Consider the following 18,530-nt stretch of genomic DNA (forward strand, 5'->3'; position numbering starts at 1 on the left):
AGGTTATTTCCCCTTCCCAGGAATCTAAAACAAGGGGGCACATTTTCAAGATAAGGAGCCAATCATTTAGGACTGAGATGAGGAGAAATGACTTCACTCAAAAGGTTGTAAATGTTTGGAACTCTCTACCCCAGAGGGCTGTGGATGCACCATTGTTGACTATATTCAAACCTGAGATAGATTTTTTTTGATCTCTCAGGGAATCAAGGGATGTAGGAAACGAATGGGAAAGCGGATTTGTAGCTGAAGATCAGCTATAATTGTACTGAATGGTGCAGCAGGCTTGATGGGCTGTATGGTCTACTCCTGCCCCTATTACTTATGTTCTTACGTAGATCAATATCAAATATAATTACGAAGCCATAATGCATTATGGTTTTCCATGTTACCATCGTTATATAGGGGATGATAATAAGGTGGTGCCCCCCAGAAAATGCCACAAAAATGATGAGCCTGACCATTGTGTCAGCTGTTCATATTATTGGCCCCAAAGTGTTCCATTTGTACCTTGTAGATAGGGTTCTTTTATAATTAATGTAAAATCTGGTATATTTTTACATGTGGTGTAAATATAAGGGAATAGCTTGTACAACTGTGTGACTTCAATTTTTTAAAAATCTGATCTAGATTATTTAGGTAATGGACGATCAAAACTGCTTCCTGCAGTCATTTTATTTTTGTGGCTTTCATTCAATGCAAACATTTCAAGTAAATTCAAGACAGTTTTAATCAGGGAAATATGGTAAACAATTCTTTTTTAAATGAACAAAGCCTTGTGTTGAGTGGATGACTGCGACAGAAGTTTCTTAGTACATCTGCAAGGAAACACAGGATGTGGCTTTTAATTGCATCAGCGCTATCCCTGCCAGCAGAAGTTCATTAACCTTTTCTTGTCTGCTATTAGGTTTTGCAAAAAACCTCCTTAAAAATTACTGATACAATTCATTTCTGTGCTCTAAATGTTTTATCTTATAAAGGACACCCATTATGGTGCAGTAGCGAGAACTAAAAGTGAAACGATCGGCAATGCAATGCACCCCTTTTTCTCTGATGGTAGATAACTGGAAGATGCAAGGTACAGATGTTTCCAGTTTGACCGACTGCTGCGATGCTTAACTGCTCCTCCTTGATTTCATCAAAGCAAATGTACGGCGCTGCCATGTAACAGCTCTGAGCACAGGCCCTTGCTGTTTCAAACCTATTTTCAGGGAGCAGCCAGTAGATTGGCCAAGGCTACCTCACAGAAGGTACAGCAGGCACAGATGGCACTAATGCATGAATGCGATCGAGGCAGATTTTCAGCATAGGGAGTCCAGATCCAACAGGTTCCAAATGACTGCAGTGCACTCACTCTTTCCAAGGATTACCAAGGTTAAAAAATTATAAACCCCAGATCCTGTCTCGGGGAGAAATAAATAACTGAAAATGTTATGAATTCATTGCTAAAGTATTATTCAGCACATAAAAGATGGCATTCAGTATTCAAATCAAGATCTAAGTATCAAGTTGTTGATCTTAGGGTGTGGAATCCAGATATGACTTTATGCTGCAAGAATGCATTTTCTTATAAACAGTACTCGTTTTTAAGCATTATGCATTGACTGAATCTGATCACCAGTCCACACGACAGGCGTTTAAAGCACTCAAACCCCACATCGTATCTTGCAAAAAGGCTCCTTTTAAACTTGTGTAAGGATCCACTGTTTCTCTTTGCAGTTTTTTTCCTCCCTTTTCCTAAACACTCTGGTACTATTCTCACATGACCTCCCCATATATATATGACCTGAATCAATGAATAGAGCATTATCTATCCAAATTTGCAAATGAAAGTTAAGAGGATGGAAGCAGGAAGATACAAAGGGGCAGAGACAGAATAAGTAAGTTGGCAAAACTATTGCAGCTGGAGTTCAATGTGATTAAGTGTTGAGATCATCCACTTCGGATCCAAGAAAGACCATTCGGAATAATTTCTCAATGGTGAGAGACCAGGAGCTACGCAGCAGCAAAGAAATTTAGATGCCGGCATGTACAAATCACGAAAGAATTTTTGTAAGCGTGCACAAGTTATCAAAAAGGGAATGCAATGCTGATACTAGTGAAATCAGCAAGGACCTGTTCACACAAGAGGTTGGGAAAAGCTGGAACTCACCCCCCAAAAATAGCTGTGGACACTGGGTCAATTGAAATTTTTTAGACAGGTATCAAAAGAGTTTTGTTAGATAAGGATATAAGGGGAAATGGTCAAAGGCTGGTAAATGGAGTTCAGGCACAGAGCAGCTGTGATCGAACAGAATAGCATTAAAGGTTCAAGGGACTGAACCACCTATTCCTGCTTATATGAGATTACATGGAACGTCGATGGCTTATTGAACTATGCCGTGGGAGGAAATGTTTGCTGCCCATTTGCCTTTGGTGTGTCATGCTGATTACAAATGTGCTAGCCTATCTTCACGTGAGATCCATAAACTGCAGAATGGGTTATCCAGAACTATGGCCTATTTTTATCCTGGTTCTGCTAACAAGTTACAGGATCTGTTCGTGATATGATAAAATAAGACCGAATGGCCTTCCAGTTCAACATTCAGAATCAATTCAGGATGACCTTAATTTTAAAAAAAGCTTTTGAGACAAATGTTTTTATCTTTACCTGATTCTGTTTAATTATAAAGCATGAACAATAATTTTGTTTTGATTTTTCTCTTATTTTGTTATGACTATGTAGCATAGATAAAGTTCTATGGTCACATCGGTTACGCAGCATGGAATAATGAATTATGAATTTGCTTAGCAGCAGTAAATATCTTCATATCAATGGCTTTGTAAGCATGCTAGGCTCAATATTAACTGGCAGTAGACCAAAAGATTTGATTCATTCAATGACCATTTTGAACTAAAGAAACCTTCAGAGGGTTAATAATGTCATGAATTTTATACTAGGCCATAGATCATTTATAGATGTGAGAAATTAATTTGGTAATCACTTTTTGATTTACTTTTTATAACACCCAGATTTCAACAACTTCAAAGAACATCCTGTATAAACAGGCACATTGGCCAGGATTTTATTGCTCCACTGCAGCGTGTCTGCTCCCTGGCGGATACGGTGAGCCATTTAAATCTCCATTCAGCTCAGCGGGACCGTAATATCTCGCCAGGCGGGAGGAGCCGTAAAATCCTGGTCATTTTCTTGTAGAGGCAATGTAAATAAAATGGATACCCTCAGAGCGTAAAACAAAATAGATTTCTTATTGTGGTTGAGAGTCAATAGTGTTCCAGGAACACAAAATTCATCTTAAATTCCATTTCCTGCAGCACGCTACTCTTCTAAGACAACTTATCGACCTTTCTCATAACAGTTAGACAGCAGCGCATATTGGAAACTCTTATGGCACTATCAATGTTTGATTCAATTTTTTATAATTGGAAAGGGCTGAAATTTGGCCAACGCTGGATTGGGGCCCAGTAAGATCACCCATCCCCACAAAGCAGGCAGGCAATTTAACTCATTAAGAGCCTTGTTAAGGGTAAGTAATGGAGGTGATTTTCCAGTCGGTCTCCAGTTTCCCGGCATGATGGGGGTTGGGGGGGTTGTGTGTGGGTGGAGGTCAACTGCCTAAAGTTGAGCACCCAGTAGCAGGCCTACCGGTCCTCCCCGTCTGCCTGGGTAGGGGTACATCCCAAAACTGCCTTGTAGAGGGGCTGAGAAGGCACTTCATCGCCTTCTTGATGAAGTGCCCTCTCAGATACTAACCTTTTTCTATAGTCTGCTGTTCCTCTAAAGCCGGAAAGCCTTTGATTGGCCCTCCAGCTTCGAGAGCCCAACCCTCACCCGAAATTAGATAGGGAACCTGTCTTCATACCAATTAGGAAGGCGTTCTAGTCAAGATTCTAACCAGCGACTGCTTCAGCTGTGGGCAGCTTTCAGACTAGGGAATAGTCCAAACTCCTGTTTCTCGCCTCCAAAGTGAATGTTCAGCTCTTTGCTTTTAACAGCAACAAAATCTTTCATTTAGATAGAGGCCAGGGCGTCCATCCATGAGTCGGGTGCGCAGAGTCAGGAGAATCCTCGGCTCTGTTCTGCATCCCGACTTTTAAAAATGGCTGTCCAGATGTCAGGTTTTCAGTCTGGGGCATGGGCTATATTAGAAGTCGGGATGGGCATCCCTGCAAGTAGCGAGTAGGGTGCCAGGTGTGGTGGGGGGCGGGGGGCGGAATGGGTGTGTGTTGCTGGGCGGCAGGCGTGCCTCTGGATTCCGGCACTGTGTCCAAATATTTTACAAAAAAGAATAAAACATACTCCCAGCCCTCACAACACACCACACACACACTACTCATGCCCCATCTATGCCAACCCATGCCACCTCATGCCCTTTAGCCACCCCCATGGCCTATCATACCCTCCTTGCCAACCTATGCCCCTGTATCCAACCCCCTTGACTCCTCATACCCCCATGCCAACTGATGCCCCTGTACCCAGCCCCATGGCCCTTTATAGCCTCTATCCCAACATAGTGCCAACACTCATGCCCTCTACCCATCACCTTTTGCCCTTACACCTACCATGACAACTCACCCAGTATCCACCATGGGAAGACCTCAGGATCCACGCAGAGATGAGATAAAATAAAGCTCCATACAATAAAATTCGCAGTATCTATTGCATACTTCAGTATACTTTTTTAAAAACCCATTCATAAAAATCCATTTAGTATATTTACATTCCGTCAAATATATAAAGCCTGATAACAAACACTTAATTAAAGTGCACAATCCTTTAAAACAACAGGCATTGGAATTCACAGTCCCACTTCAAAGAGTCTATATCCACTTGTAGCTGTCAATCAAACTATGAATTAGCAGACACCCTACTGTGATAATGGGTGGTTGTGAAATCAATCATGCAACAGTAATCAAATAACGGAGCCCTGTTGGCTTATGTTTACAGACAGAGTGAAATAGCAAGCAATTATTTTTTTCCACATTCCAGGCATTATTTCCAAAGATTTAAAGGGCAGAACCTTTAAATGCCTTGACAGCTCCCATTGACAGGTTCTTTTCACTGGTCCTCTTGACACTTGACAGATCCTCTTGACCGGTCCTCTTGACACTTTTGACTGGTCCTCTTGACACTTTTGACTGGTCCTCTTGATAGTTGCATTTGACAGTTTTGACAGTTAATTTTGACAGGTCTGTTGACAGTCCCAATGAGCTTAACAGTTAATGAGTCTATGCACTTTTTACACACAGTCATGCCTACTTTTAACAATTCCAAAGGGTACCTGACCGCCCTCCAAAGGGCACCTGGCCTTCCCAAGTGACCATATCCAAAGGGGTATGTAACCTCTCCAAAGGGGGTATCTTGGCTATCCAAAGAAATGCACTAAGTCCAGATCTGCTCATGCCAGGTCTGCTATGCAAACTTTGGGTTTCACACTCCTGGGATACAAAAATCTAACATCAGTGGAGGCAGCTGATGATTTTGTCATGGCCAGTAACTTTACTGTATAAAGACACACCCAAAGGTTTCACAGAGGCCTAAGGATATTAGGTTGTATAAAGGTTAGGAGGGTTGACCAAAAGCTTGGTTGAAGAGGTGGAGAATAAAAAGGGTTTTAAATGAAGAAGGAAGTTAAAGAATGGAAGGCTTTGGAGCAGGATTTCCAATGAGTCGGATCTACGCAGCTGAAACCATGCCCACCAATGTTGAGGGGAAGACAAGAGGGATGTAAAGGAGTCTGGAGTCAGAGGAATAGAGATTCCTCAGTTGATTTCAGGCCTGGAGGAGGTTACAGTGATAGAGAGGGAAGCAGTCATGAAGATATTTAAACAGAAAGGTAATAATTTTAAATCTGAGATTTAAGGGGACTGTTAGTCCATGTAGGTCAGTGAGGACAGACTTATGTGCAGAACTTGATGCAGGACAGATTATGCGCAGCAGAGGTTTGGATGAGCTGAAATTTGTGGGCAATGAAGGTCACTCAAGTGGGAATTTTAAGAGTTATTCAATCTGGAGTCGGCAATGGTAGAGATGAAGTTTCAGCAGCAGATGAGTTGAGATAGTTGCAGAGTCAGCTGTTATGAAGGTGGAAGTAGGTGATCTTTGTGATAGAAAGAATTTGGAAGGTCAGTGCAAGATCGAACAGGATGCTACAGCTGCAAAAGATCTGATCTAGCCTGTGACAATCACCAAGAACAGGAATGGCTTAAGTGACAAAGGCACAGAGTAAACCATTCTTTATTATACGTTAAACGTAAGGTGAAAATTTGCTTATTTTTTGTGGCCATTCATTTTCCCAAGCAAAATAAGGTTCACTCTAACTTGCAGTAGATTACAGGTTCACTGAGCAAAGCAGTTTTTATGCCTTCTCTATTTCTTTCCAGAGTTAAAACTTTCTTGTAACAAGGTGAAGATACGTGGAACAATCTTTATTCAAAAATTTATAACTTTCAGCTCATTGGACAATTTTTTTCATTTACAACAACAGGAAATAAATCATTACACAGTTACATCTCTGACTTACAAGTTGCCACTGCCTCACCACTGATGAATAATGTGGCAATGTCCCACAGATGTATCAGTTCAAGCCATGGGTACCAGTGACACTAAACACAGAATGAAAAATGTTTGATATATATGCTAGGTCTGTACCACTGCTGTTTCCATTTTGAAGCTATCTATCAGTGGCCTGCCACTGCATATCAATAATATGGTGCATGCAAAGATATGTGGCAAAATCCCTACCATTGAATTTCACCTGGCAACAGCTCTGGTTAACCAAAGTATAACATTGCTCTCTTTATTCCAACAATCAAAACAAATTACATGTTCTGTAATTTTCAGCATGCTGGAGTCTCTCCCTTGTATGCTTGTATTAAAGATTTCCTACTTTCTGCTTATTCCATTCTCTGAGTGGTTTTTATCCACAGCAGTTAGAACACTGTATTGTCTTTTGGCGAATGCTTATGCTCATGATGGTGAGGCATGTTAATGCTGCGGAATAAAAATTTTCCTTTTTCTTTTTCCATGTGCAGAATCAAGTAGTTCCAGAAGGAACGAGCGGGAGTGGCCAGGAAGCTGACCGCTGCCCGTGATCGGGGCCCGACCACGATTTCACACTGGCGGGCCGATTAAGGCCTGCCCAGCGTGAAACACGTGCTGCAGCGCTCAGAGCTGCCTGTGTTGCTGGGGGAGGGGGAGTTGGGGAAGGAGGGCGAGCGGGGAATTTAGCGCTTGCGCGCTGCGCACAGGAAAAGCTCCCTGAGGCACAGAGCTGCTTAGGGAGATGAACATTTATGAAAATTAAAAATAAAGAACGTTAAAATATTAAAAAACATGTCCCCTCAATGTGACTCTGTTACATGAGCAGGGACATGTTATTAATGAAATGTTAACATTTTAATTTAATTTTTGATTGCTGTTGTAAAGCTCACCCCACCAGTGGATGAGGTTTCCTAAAAAAACCCAAAGGCCGCTTGGCCTTTTCACTTGCCTGCAGCGAAAAATTGAGTTCAATATTACTTTAAGGCCCCTTAATAAGCCTTTCACTTGTCAGCGGGCACGCTGCCAACTCCCGCGCATGCCCGTTGACCTAAATATCGGGTGAGTGTTGCGATGACATCGGGGCAATCGCCCGACATCATCGCACGTAGTTTTACGCTTGTTCGGCAAGGGCGCATGCCCACCCAACGAGCTAAAAATTCTGGCCACTGTGTTCTGAAAATGTTTCTGAATCCTAACATTGGACATTCCCTTCATTTTTCACATCGGCCGTCATCATGTTCTAAGTGAACCTTCCAACTGACCGTTATGTGATCAGTGGCCATCGTAATTTGGCCGGATGCTACTTAAAACACCTTCCAAGCTTACCTCTTTCATAGTCGTCAAAGACAGGTGATTTCCGTCCTACAATTCTGGAGTGGCTTCTACCCACTTATGAGGTGAAAGGACAGTGGGGGTGAAACTCAACTTGAGCAGTATCACAAAAAGCGTGTTAGCAGATCAGTGGTGCATTCCACAGTCAGCCCAATTTTTATTTTCCCGAAAAGAAACCGTTCATTTTATGCTGCTGAAGAGTGGGCATAAATGGGGCTTTTTCAAGTTGGCAGGCAGGGAAAAGTGGAGTGCTGTACGGATCAGTCCTGGGGCCTCAGCTATTTACAATCTATATTAATGACTTAGATGAAGTCGCAGAGAGTAATGTATCTATGTCTGCTGATGATACCAAGCCAGGTGGAAAGGTAAACTGTGAGGAGGAGACAGAGAGGCTGCAAAGAGATATAGACAGGTTAACTGAGTGGGTAACAAGATGGCAGATGGAATAAATGCAGGGAAATGTGAAGTTATTCACTTCCGTTGTTAGAAGGGAAAAGCAGAATTTTTTTAAAAAAAAAGTCGTGAAACTTGCAAGTGTTGATGTTCGAAGAGATTTGAGTGTGCTCATACAGGAAAGCAGATGCAGCACGCAATTAGGAAGGCAAATGGAAGGTCGGCCTTTATTGCAAGGGGATTGGAGCACAAGAATTAAGAAACCTTGCTACAATCGTACAGGATTTTGGTGAGACCACATCTGGAATGCTGGCCTGAATTTTTCAGGTGGGCCCGACACGCCGGTGCATAAAATGATGCGCGATGAGGTCGGGTATGTCCCCCGACGTCATCGCACTGTCTCGCAGTGTTTTGTTCGGTAGGCGTGCACTGGAGTTGGTTGTGTGCCCATCGATAACTGACCTATTAAGGCCATTAATAACTTAATGAATATAATTGTTTACACTGCCCGTCCAACCTTAAGGTTGGTGGGCAGGCAAAAAGGCCAAACGGCCTTCACGCTTTTTAGGAAACCTCATTCACGAGCGGGATGAGGTTTCCTAAAACTTTTACCACTTAAATAAAACATTTTCTGAAATAAAAGAACATGTCTCATCTCATGGGAAACAGTCACATGATGGGACATGTTTAATTACATTTTCAAACCATTTATTTATTTCAAAAGCACTTCAACCTCCCTGAGGCAGCTGGTTCCGACTCTCTCTCCACCCCCTGCATGCACAGGTAGCGCTGAGCGCTACGGCTCGCGTCTTACACTGGGTGGGCCTTAATTGGCCCACCTGTATAAAATGGTGGCACGGAGCCAATCGCTTCCGCCGAGCCTGCCTGCCGACTGAAAAATTCAGGCCACTGCGTTTCACATTTAAGGAAGGGCATACTTGCATTGGAGGTGGTACAGCAAAGGCTCACTAAATTGGTCCCTGGGGTGAGGGGGTTGTCTTAGGATGAGAGGCTAAGTAAATTGGGTTTATATTCTCTGGCGTTTAGAAGAATGAGAGACAACCTCATTGAAAAGAGCTGAGATGAGGAGAAATTATTTCACTCAAAGGTTTGCGAATCTTTGGAATTTGCAGTTCCAAAGGCTTGTGGATGCTCCATCGTTTAATACAGTTGGGGCTGGGATAGATAGATTTTTGGCTTCTCAGGGAATTAAGGGATATTGGGAGCAAGTGGAAAAATGGAGTTGAAGCCCAAGATCAGCAATGATCCTATTGAGCAGGCCTGATGGGCCATGTGATCTACTCCTGCTCCTATTTCTTGTGATTTTTAATTTCCCTGACTCCATTGCTTTGCATTATTAGTATCTGGCACAGCTTCTCTTTTGACTATGAGAGGGGTAGTCTAAGCTGAAGCTTTCTCCTGAGATCCCGTGAATGTAGCTCTAAAATTAGTCATCAGGAGGTGTATTATGTAGAATGTTTCAATGCTCCTGGCATCATAATTTCTTCCTTTTTAACACCACAATTAAGAAAGCATTCCATTGCCATGTAATAGGTATGTTTGTATATTGTCTCCCTTGGGATAAGAGGCAAATTTTTCACTGAAGTGATGTAGTTCTACTGCTCCCCTTCCTTGTCAATTGGATAGTGAGTATATTTTAGAGTTACCACTCCAGCTAAATCTTTTAGCCAATTTTCACATACAGGTGCAAACCCATTCTAAATGGTCAAAAGCTAACCAAAGTTTTGCTAGGATGCAAGTTACCAGGATAATCCATTTGGATATTTATTCTCAAGTCTATGTGCAGATTTTAATGGATACTGGGAGAGTACTCGAAGTGGGTGTGTAAAAGTTGTGTGCAGATGAAATTTAAAGGGTAGGTAGACAATTCAAGTGGTGTGGCAAATGGGGGCTACAACAATAATTAAAACTGTTGGAAAGGTTAGAAATGCATCTTATTTTACAAGCAGCCTTTGAAGGTGACTGGATTTAAAGGTAAAGTGAAGAGGCAGACAATGAAGGTAGCTATGAAGAAGGCGGCCCTGTTTGCCACTCCACTCCAGAGCAACATTAACATTTGTCAGCAATATAACACTGTTGCTCAGAGGTGGAGGCCTCAGCTGACAGGCATGCACACCAATCTGATCCTGCGTGGTAGCTGAAGCTACGTGTCTGCATCTGACTTTCTCAAAACCCAGGCCATATAAAGACAGCTCCTCGTGGACATTGCCAGGTAAGTATGACAACTATATTTGCAAATATAGTTGTTGCTATCTTGGCAAGAAGGGACAATCAAGCTGTGCTGGCTGTTAATCAACCTGCCAGGCTTCCTTTCATGCAGTAACAGTGAAAGCAAGATATTTTGTAATTGAGATGTTTCCAAGGAAGTATTCAGCATTATGCTCTATCAGGCATCCACCTGTCTTATTCGTACTTTGTCAAAGTCAGTTATAAGCACCCCTGCCGGAAGATATGGGTGTTAAGATATAGGTATGTGGTCACAGAATTCCTCTGGCACATCCTGTGCTGTCTAGTATTCCTCCATTGGTCCTCACTCTTCTTCCAAAAGCTGAAATGGGGATCCCCACTGGGGAATCCACTGGAAGAAAAATGCTTGCAGAGCAATTAACTTCAAAACATTTTATTAGCTTCTTAATAAATAGCCTGAAAACTGCTCATTTAATCTTTCTATTATGCCCTTTAAATGAACTTCTCACTGTAATCCTGTGCCCAACACAAATGGGGCTGCTGTTGGACCATGATAATGGCTGGAGAATGAAGCATGAGGCGTTAATCATGACACTTCCATGGCATGTGAACATTTTTACAGCAGATGTGATCCTGCTGCAGCCACTGGAAAGACATTGCATATCTCCACCTCCTTTTCCAATTCACTACACGCCACAAACTGATGCGCAGACGGTCTAACAGACATGAAAATCTATCTTTGATGGAGCAAAACCTCAAACTAATCTTCTAGGGTTGTTTCCCTTAAGTACAAAAAGTATTGATAATTTTTAAATCCTAAGTCACGTGGCTAAATAGTCTAAGCAATATCAATCATAACTAGTTGACTATATAAAATTGTTAATTGTGCCACCATAATCAGAAACACTTAAAATCTTCCTATGTGCTTTGATTAGGTGTGGTTGCCATATCTAAAATGGGCTGTAAATGGAGTAATTTTCCAGAATACAGGAATACCCTATTTTAAGAGTAGATACATTCCTGGAAACCATTACTTAACTCAAAACAACTTATATCGATACAAGCAAAATACTGCGGGTGCTGGAAATCTGAAATAAAAGCAAAAAATGTTGGAAAAACTCAGCAGATCTGACAGCATCTGTGGAGAGAGAAACAGTGTTAACGCTCCGAGTCCATAAGACTCTGAAGAAAAGTCATATGGGCGCAAAATGTTAACTCTTTCTCTCTCCACAGTCACACCTGCTGAGTTTTTCCAGCACTTTCTGTTCTTATTTATGTTGAACCAAGTTTTCTCATTTAAATGTATGTAATATCAGGAGATGTGTTCCCAACCCAAGATTTTAGGTCCCAATACATAACATAAACATGAACTACACTTTATTTAAAAGCCAAAAATAAACAAAACTCATTGCACAATACACAAAAACAATTAACACTCCCCATCAATGAATGAGGTGAGAAGGAGGCAGAAGGAAGATGGAGTTTTCTTCTGTCTCACTTTTTTGGTACCTGTATAGAACCATGTTGACCAGCTTGGTGAATTGCAGGTTTGAAGAATGGTCTAATGGATTGTTGCACCTTGTGCTTTTGCTTTTCATCGTACAAATCCCTGTGGCAGCAGATGACCCTTATAATCTCTCTGCTGAACTTTAACTTCTGGCCAAAGGAGGATTGTTATCTTCAAAGATTTTCAGTGCTCCTTCAATGAGCTAGAAAGCCTTCGACATGTGTTACAATGGCAGTTGCTTGCTTTGAGTTGCTTCCTCCTCTTCTTCATCGTCCCCGGATAGACCTTGCTGCTGCCCAAGTTACATCAGCTCCTCGTTGCTCAGTACTTTGCCCGTGGGACTCCAGCACCTTCTTAATGTAGGTCCACTTCAGACAGTCCTACCTTGTTAGCTATTGTCACGATGCCTTGGCAAACAGGTTCAATTGGCTCATCGAAGTTGGGGAAGTTGTGAGCGGCTTCAGAGGAGATCTTGTGCCATACACCGTTCGTGGTTACCTCTCAAGCATTTGCAATGTTGTTAATTCTCCATTGACAGAAACGTCAAAGTTGGTGTTCTGGTGCATCAGATCCAAACTAAACCCGCCACAGATATTTAGGGCCAGTAATTAGCAGCACAAGTACTCTTAACAGTAGGATATTTGTTAATTTTTGCCAAACAGTTTCTCTCTAACTGAAAATTAACCAAGTCTCAATCCTTCAGGTTTTGAATATTTTGGGGACTGTTTAAAACTGTCAAATTTGAAAAAGGTCTTTCTTTCAATTTGTCTCATCACCTCGCTGCTTCATCACGCCGAGCGCCATGTTTAAAGTCCAGCCGCGCACACCACCTCTCAGTGCTTACAACCCACAGCTGCTGCAAAGACAACAGGATGGCCCCAAAAGGTAAAAAGACTGCAGCCCCCAGATTCAATGACGCGTCCCTCCAGCACCTTTTAGACACAGTGGAGGCCTCCACCCCCGCTCTGGCCGCAGGGTGGGCAGCAACCTCATTAATCTGGCTTTGGAGGAAGTGGTCAGCGCCAATGCCCTACAAAAGAGGACAGCCACCCGGTGCCGCTACAGGATGAATGGTCTCATCTGTTCCGCCAGCGTAGTTCACTCTTCTCATCACTCTCAACTCACACATTCACAAACCTATTACACAGCCGCAGGGATTTCACTCCTCAAGGGACAACACCACTAACTCTCACACACAGCCTCTCATTCTCGTGTCCTCATCCTGTCCATGGCTCCGCTCACCACACAAACATTCCACGCAGTGCCATGTGCCCTGCTCATACTCTCTCCATCTGTTTTCATGCAGGAGAAGCTGGCTTACATCAGCAGAGAAAGGTCCAGGCTGGGGGTGGAGTGGCCCACATTAGGCCCCTCACTCACTTTGAGGAGTGTGCCATCATGCTGACTGGTGAGGACATGGACCGTGCCTGCGGCGACGGTGAACACCCTCGTAAGCATCCTGCACCAGATCAACACTCACTCAATGTAAATGTGAGTGCTCTCTCTCCTGTTTTTGACTCTGCTGCCGACACTAGCTATCTCTACTTTGGTTCACAGGGAGCTCTGCCAAGTGACCGATGCCCTTAGCCAGCCAGTCCCTCAGCTCCATCCACATCCTCATCTCCAGCCAAGACGACACCTCCTCCATTGAAAAGCTGGAAATAAGCAGCCTGGAAGGCCTGTCACAGCGCTTACCCACACTCTCCACCAGCGCAGAGACACACACCTCGGTGGGACCTAGATCTACAGCAGGCTCGAGTTCACAATGTGGTGGTCACCACATGGACACATGTCTGCAGCAGCAGGAGGCAGGCTTGTGCAAGCTCCCTGGCACTCGGAGGACAGCTGGGGAAGAGGCATCTGTGAGGTCCAAGTCAGAGGACAAGCCTCTGGATCTGGCTTTCCAATTCATCCTGAAGATGTGTGGGAACATCAAGCAGAGCTGTTGGAAGCCCTCAGCAGATTGGCACACGAGTTGGAGGAGTACGAATGCCTGCTTTCTAATGAAGTGGTGCCCACATGTGTGTGTATTGAGGTCTCTATGGGGAGGACGGTGGACACCCTGGAGACGCTGGTGCAGCAGAGTGTGGAGATGCGCGTCACCCATTTCCTTTCCACCATCACTGTTGACCCTCCGGCATCACCTTCCACCTCCCCTCCATGATCAACCAGCCACAACCCTTTTCCTTTGGGGATGTCGAGGTAAATGTGCACGTTGCCTTCCTTCCCAAAAATTACACCCCCATCCACGTTCCCCTCCCTGACCTCCTCCTTCCCACTCCCAGGGTGCTTGTCTGCTTCTGAGCCCTCAGCAACCACCCTCGCTGTCCCTTCTACCACTAGCATCGAACCCTCACCTCCAACCCTACTGCCTCACTCTGACCGGTCAATCTCACCATTCCTCATACCACGCCCACTCCCAGTTCACCCCCTAGGAGGCAGTCAAGGCCCCATCAGACCCCTCCCGCACATGTTCACCTGGACATCCCCCCCACCCTCCAGACCCCGCCCCCCTTCCCCCCCTGCAACCACTTCAGCCCGTGCCACTTAGTCCTCCCACCCCCCCTGGATTCTCCCTTGCTTAGTCCCTCCCACTTCCTGACTCCCTCAGACATCCTTACTTCTTCTGCCACCCTTAGTCCTTCCCCCCCTCCCGGCTCCTCCCTCCACCCTTACCACTTCCTCTAGTCTCACTTCTTCCTCCAGCCTTACTCCTTCCCCCTTCCTGACTCCCTCACTTCTTCCTCCAGCTTTACTTCTTCCCCCTTCCCAGCTCTGTCCTCCACCCTTACTCCCTCCCCTCTCCGCAGTCCTCCCTCCACTCAGACTCCCTCGCCTCTTCCCACTCCTTCCTCTCCCTGGACCCCTTCCCCTCTCCACACTCCTTCCTCCTCCTGGGCTCCCTCCCCTCTCCGCCCTCCTTCCTTCCCCTGGACTCCCTTCCCTCTCCCCACTCCTTCCTCTGCCGGACACGTTCCCCTCTCCGAACTCCTTCCCTTACACCGTACACTTACTTCCCCAGCTGCCATCTTCTCCCCCCGCTTTCCCCTCCTTCCTCCACTCCCTCCGACAGCTCTTCCTCTTCCAGTCGATCCTAGACCTTCCTCTTCCACCCGCTTGAACATCATCCGTTGTGAGCATAAACGGTGATTTCCAACTTCCGTGAGCTGCTTCGCAACACAGCCACGTCCATGAGAATGCACCCAACATGCTACGGACTTTCTTCCAGGATCCCGTTACTGTCAGGCCCCAGCATCTTCAGTTCCTCGGATGTCCGTGATGTGAGGTAGGCCCAGTAAGTCCCAACCTTTGCACGTCACAGTTGTCAAGAAATGTTCTGCACTGGCATGTTTTCCTGTCGATGTGGGCAGAAGATCCAGCGGTGGGGTGGGGCAGGGTGGAAATAAGCCACCGCACACGCCCGACGCCAGTGGGCACGGAAAATCCCAGCCCAAGTCACTAAGCACTGTGAAGTTGCGGCGCTTCTGCGATATATTCCCACTATCTCACCAAATTAACTTAGGGTTTGTCCATTCCAGTATAAGTAAATTTTTAATGGTGTGATAAGTCTTAATTACTGCCCATCAACATTTGTAATCGCCGAAAATTGACTATTATAAGTGTAGGGTCTTATTCCTTCAGATTTTAATTATTGTTGGAGGTTTAGAATAAGTTATTACATTTTATTTACATTTATTTTCTGTCTCCTTTATTGCTCTCTTTTAATCCCATATTCCTTTCCCTCTCTTTATTTTGCTTTGTGCACCTGATTTGACACTGAATTAATAATTCTGACTTACATTTTCTGGTTCAGATTTTTCGTGCTCCATTAAGAATTCTCCAATTTGTTTGATGAAGGAGATGCACGGTTGCTTATCCTGTTCACATAGGTCCCAGATCCCCTGTAGAGGTCACTGTGCCAAATGGATTTCTGATCACAGCACATTTTAGTGCAAAATCCCATTGAAAGTTTGTGGACAAGTGTAAGAGTAATGAACAAATGGCATTGTTTGTTCACTGCTGATTTTAAAATCCTGGTTCACCTGTTTGTTGTCCAGTTTCCCTCACTGTGCTGTCATCAGCTCACACTTTTAGCAACTGAAGCGTGAGTCTGTCTAATGGCAGATACCGTTACATGCCCCGATACAGTAAAATCTAGCCCACATCATAACATTTTCTAAGCTAATCTGTGAACAATTCAAAGAATCACTTTCATTGGAGTAGCAAAGTCATTAACATTTCTTGTTCCCCTCAAATAATTACAAAGCATGCTGGAGAATATAGTTTGAGGCTATGGCAGGAAAGCTAGAGACATGGACAGAGTGGAAAGAGACAGCCCAGTAGATAATTTAGACAAGCAAAAGATTGAAACTTGATATCTTCAAATGTATTCTAAATGGTTACAGCATTTGTCTTCTTTCTTCATTCTGAGAATTCAGAAGGAATGATTCTTCATATAACAAATGGAGATAAATTACAGTGGTATCTATTTTATGAACAAACAAACATACATATGAACATATGAATTAGGAGAAGTAGGCCACTCGGCCCCTTGAGCCTGCTCCACCATTCAAAAATATCATGGCTGATCTGATCGTAACCTCGTCCCTACATTCCTCCTACTACCGATAACATTTCATCCCCTTTTTAATCAAGAATCTATCTAACTCTGCCTTAAATATATTCTAAGACCCTGCTTCATCTTTTCATCTATCAAATTAGAGTGGTTATAGAAAACACTAAGGTTCTGCATTTCCACAGCAGTTAGCTTGATCTCTTGCTTTAACATTGGCTGAACATTTAGAGAAAGGCTTAACCAGAAATTTCTGCTATTTCCCAGGGCGTTTTGCCATTCTGCCACTAAAATTACCGTACGAAATTGAGCCAGCAGAAATGCAGGTTCCAATTTTCATTTTTAGATATAAATCTGACATTTACTTCACATATTTCTGGGGAAACCTCTTACAAACCTTTCTTTACTTGTGTTGTACTGCATCCCCCTATTTCCACTTCCAACCCTAGCAACCCTCCATGGGGCATGGTCATCTCTGAACAACCATAAACAATATTAGTATGTTTATTAGAAAAGGTATATCTAACACTCCTTCCCTGTACATCACCACAATTCTGCCACACTGAATTTAGGGGGTTCTCACTGACTGGTAGAGTATATTCGAAAAGCACGTGCCTGAATGTTGTTCTCCAACCACAATATACCTGCATATGAAAGTCATGGATACTCCATTTGAGATATTCTTGTGTGCCCTATTGGTCCCCGAGGCTGACAAAATTTATTCCATCTCTTCCCATGTTTACATTTTGCAAATATTTCACAATTATACGTTCTCACCCAATGAAACTTTCATTCTCATACTCTCAATACTATCCACAGTACATTAATTCATTTAGAACTTATCTTTAAACCTTAAGGTTCATATTTATTAAGTACAAACATACCCCCCATGCTCGTTGGAGAAACCAAAATCAGTTTACATGTGGGACTGTATTTGAATTGTCTTAAATTAAGTTTATTTATTCACACTGTCATTGTTACCATAATAATTTGCAATGCACTGAACTTCATAAAAAGGTGAGGCCACATAAACATGAAAGCGACACTTGTCATGTTTAATGACTATTTTAAAAGCGCACCCTCCATTAATTAAAGAAAAACACATTTATGAGGTATAAAATGTTGATCAACTACATCTATATGGCTACAAATTAAAAATAAAACACTTTATTATGAAAGCTAAGAACAAAAATGATGAATGCAAATACTGATGGAAATTCAATTGCTAAAATCTGCAACAGAGGTGAGAAGAAAGATGACATTAATTTTCTCTGGGTATACTGTCAGATGAAACAAGGGTCAAAGAAAAAAAAATCTAAGATGAAACTAGATTCAACTCCAATCTAAGAGCCTAGATAACAATGTCAGTCTCATTTCCTCTCGGAGATGAAGCTAATTAAGAGCTGCCAGTGGCAACACTGTGGCATAACTTTCACAGTGTTACTGCAATGTGAAAATGTTAAAATTATCATATTCTTTCAATACATCCATAGTAAATAAATGCATGTGCAATACCACCACTAGCCCCCTGATAAATATAGGACATGCAAGGAGGTAATAACTAAATAATTTATTGAGAAAAGCCTGATAACATGTAAAAAACAATGTGGGTTTTCTACTATTCACCAGTGTGTATTTGGTTTACACAATACATGTGGGGATAATTGTGCACGTGTGGGGGCAGAGACTTTATAGAGTAATCATGCACATTCATTAAAAGGGGAACATCAGGCTATCTGCCAAAGACCAGCTATCCAGTTGTGCAGCTGCCTTGGAGCATACATTTTGTTTTGAAACAGTCGTGTTTTGTTGATAGCTTGTTGGCAACGCAGCAAAACCCACCCAAATCCAGCTCCAAAAGGCAAAATGTATCCTCAATTCAATGTTTGCAAATGGATTTGTAGTCCACTTCCCTCTACAGTGTCATCTTTCCACTTCTCCTGAAAGGAGACGGAAGTTCACCAAGGGCTGTCGAG

General features: G+C 43.2%; 1 protein-coding gene across 1 annotated transcript in view; it reads right to left on the bottom strand.

Annotated features, from left to right (window-relative positions):
- antxr2a (ANTXR cell adhesion molecule 2a) overlaps window positions 1-18,530 on the bottom strand; it is a 303,824-nt gene that overhangs the window by 22,326 nt on the left and 262,968 nt on the right. The gene's annotated exons all lie outside the window — the stretch shown is intronic.

The sequence above is a fragment of the Cetorhinus maximus genome, chromosome 1 (genome assembly GCF_964194155.1).
Source record: "Cetorhinus maximus chromosome 1, sCetMax3.hap1.1, whole genome shotgun sequence".
Lineage (NCBI taxonomy): Eukaryota > Metazoa > Chordata > Chondrichthyes > Lamniformes > Cetorhinidae > Cetorhinus > Cetorhinus maximus.